Source organism: Marmota marmota, unplaced genomic scaffold, assembly GCF_001458135.2.
Source record: "Marmota marmota marmota unplaced genomic scaffold, marMar, whole genome shotgun sequence".
NCBI lineage: Eukaryota > Metazoa > Chordata > Mammalia > Rodentia > Sciuridae > Marmota > Marmota marmota.
The window spans coordinates 20,940,765-20,943,390 of NW_026000221.1; the positions used below are offsets into that span (position 1 = coordinate 20,940,765).

The window sequence follows — 2,626 nt, forward strand, 5'->3', positions numbered from 1 at the left end:
AAAGATGTTCAATATCATAGCCATTAGGGAAATACAAATTAAAAAACAAAACAAAACAAAACAAAAAAACACAGTGAGGACTAGGACTGTAGCTCAGTGGCAGAGTGCTTGCTTCAAGTGTGTAAGGAACTGGGTTCAATCCTCAGCACCATATAAAAATAAACAAAATAAAGGCATTCTGTCCATCTACAACTACAAAAAATAATTAAAAAAAAACTCACAGGGATACATCCCTACACAATGATCAGAATGGCTTAAAAATTGAAAAGAAGTAATTTCACCAAAGGCTGAAGGGGATGTGAAGAAAATGGGTCATGCCTACACTGCTGTTGGTGATATAAAATGATACAGCCACTCTAGAAAACAATGTGGCAGGTTAAAAAACAAAAACAAACAAACAAACAAAAAATATGCAACATACTTACTATACTATAAATGTAGGCATTTATTCCAGAGAAATGAAGATACATGTTCAAATACAAACCTATGCAGTGTTCATAAGAGTTATATTCACTGTAGTCAAAAACTGGAGATAATGTTAAACGGCTACGTGAATAAACTGCGGAACCTCCATATCAGGGAATACTATACAACAATAAAAAGAACAAACTATTGCTCTATGCAAAAACACTTGAATGAAAAGTTTTCAATTAGCAATAATCGCGCCTGGGATAAACCTCATTGGCTACGATACTGCCACTGCGCAAAGCTAAAAAAACCACTTAAATGAATAACCAAAGATTACTAAGTGAAAAAAAGCCAATCCCTAAAGATAACATTAATGATTCCAACTGTAAACATTCTTTTTTTTTAAATTTGTTTTTTAGTTGTAGGTGGGCACAATATCTTTATTTTATTTTTATGTGGTGCTGATTGAACCCAGTGCCTCACACATGATAGGCGAGTGCTCTACCACTGAGCCACAACCCCAGCCCTTAAAATAACAAAGTATAGAAATGGAGAAGAGATTAGTGGTTGCTGGGGTTACAGAGGCGTGGAAGTGAAAGAGAAGTGAGTGTACATAAAAGAGCAATGTGAGAGCTAAGAATGCCCATTTTGTAATCCCAGGGGCTCAGGAGGCTGAGGCAGCAGGATTGCGAGTTCAAAGCCAGCTTCAGCAATTTAGCAAGGCCCTAAGCAACTCAGCAAGACCCCATCTCTAATAAAATATAAAAAGGGGCTGGGGATGTGGCTCAGTGGTTGAGCACCCATGTGTTAAATCCCCAGTACAAAAAAAAAAAAAAAACAGAGAAAAAGAGGGGTCTTCCTCAGACGCAATATTCCCTATCCTGACTGTATTGTGCTGTGGTTTTGCAAGAGGTTACCTTTAGGGGGAACTGAGTAAAGACAACTCAGAACCTCTCTGTATTATATTTGACAACTGTGTGTGAATCTACAGATATTTCAAAATAAGAAGTTTAATTTTTAAAATTTAGGTGAAAAAAAAATTAGGTGACAACAGAACACACAGAATGGATTGGGGCTGAAGTGAAGAGGTTTGAGAACTCCATTCTAGAAATGAAGCCTTTTTACTTTGAAAACTCATTTTCACTCTTCAGAGGTTGCTGGGGGTGAAAGCAGTTTGCAGTGATGGATCGAGTGCTGGGGGCTTTATGGGCTGTAGTTTGAAGCAAAGCAGGTGGGGTCAAGTTTGGAAGATGCACAGGAAGGTCAGCAGGCCAGCAGGTCAGGAGGTCAGGCTCAGGTCAGTTTGGCTGCAGGGACTGCAGAGGCCACTTCCTTACCAGTCAGTCTGGAGCTGGTGAAAGACTCCGCTGGAGCTCCTGAAAAGACCCAGGGGCTCCCTAACTGGTCACAGGCACCAGTGACCATCCAGGGACATATACTGGGGGAAGGAAGTGACTCCCATGGAAGTTTCCTGGGAAAGGCTCAAGCGCAGGTGTCTCAGAGGCAGAGGGATGGACCCCAAGGGTAAGTGTTAGGGTTCTTGTCCTCCGGATACTAAGCCTGTCCCCCTGAGAATCCTGAGCACTGGGTAGATTGGAGGTGTCTTCATTTCTCAGGTTTCCGTGGTTCAGAGGTGGCCTTGTTTCGTTTTGTATTTATGGTCTGAAGCAGGGTTTCTCAAATGTTAGCCTGCAACAGAGTCACCTGTGGGTCTGGTAAATCGATTTCTGGCCGAAACACCCCAGAAATCCTTATTTCCTAGGTCTGGAGTCTGGTGGGCAATTTGCATTTCTACAAGTTTCTGGTGAAACTTCTGGTCCAGAGACCACCTTCCCAGACCCGCTGGTTTCGGTAGACTTAAACCCCAGAGGGGGAGAGGTCTCTATCCCTACCTGGAACAGCTGAGGCCTGAGATTTGGGGTCCAGGCAGAACAGGGGCCCAGTGGGTGGCGAGTGGAGGGGTGAAGGAGGTCACTGGAACAAGGAGGCGGCCGGGCTGTGGAGGGCCGTGGGAGGAGACAGGGGAGCAAGGGCGTGTCTGTGATTTCTGAAGAAGTTGGGGAGGGTGGGATTTGGGGGGCGGGCAGCTCATGTGGAATTCAGCTTTCAGGGACCGAAAGGCAATGTGAGCTTGGGCTTTGGAGCCCAAAGATCTGGGCTTCCTGGTGGCGCGGAGCCGGGCTCCGAGGGCGCCCCCGCACAAGCGCAGGCCCCGCGA

At 44.7% G+C, this 2,626-nt stretch overlaps 1 non-coding gene across 1 annotated transcript; it reads right to left on the minus strand.

The window, feature by feature from the left end:
* Window positions 1-572: 572 nt before the first annotated feature.
* On the minus strand, window positions 573-711 carry LOC125613004. The gene has a single exon (XR_007343517.1). It is a non-coding gene; the product is annotated as a U4 spliceosomal RNA (small nuclear RNA).
* Window positions 712-2,626: the final 1,915 nt, after the last annotated feature.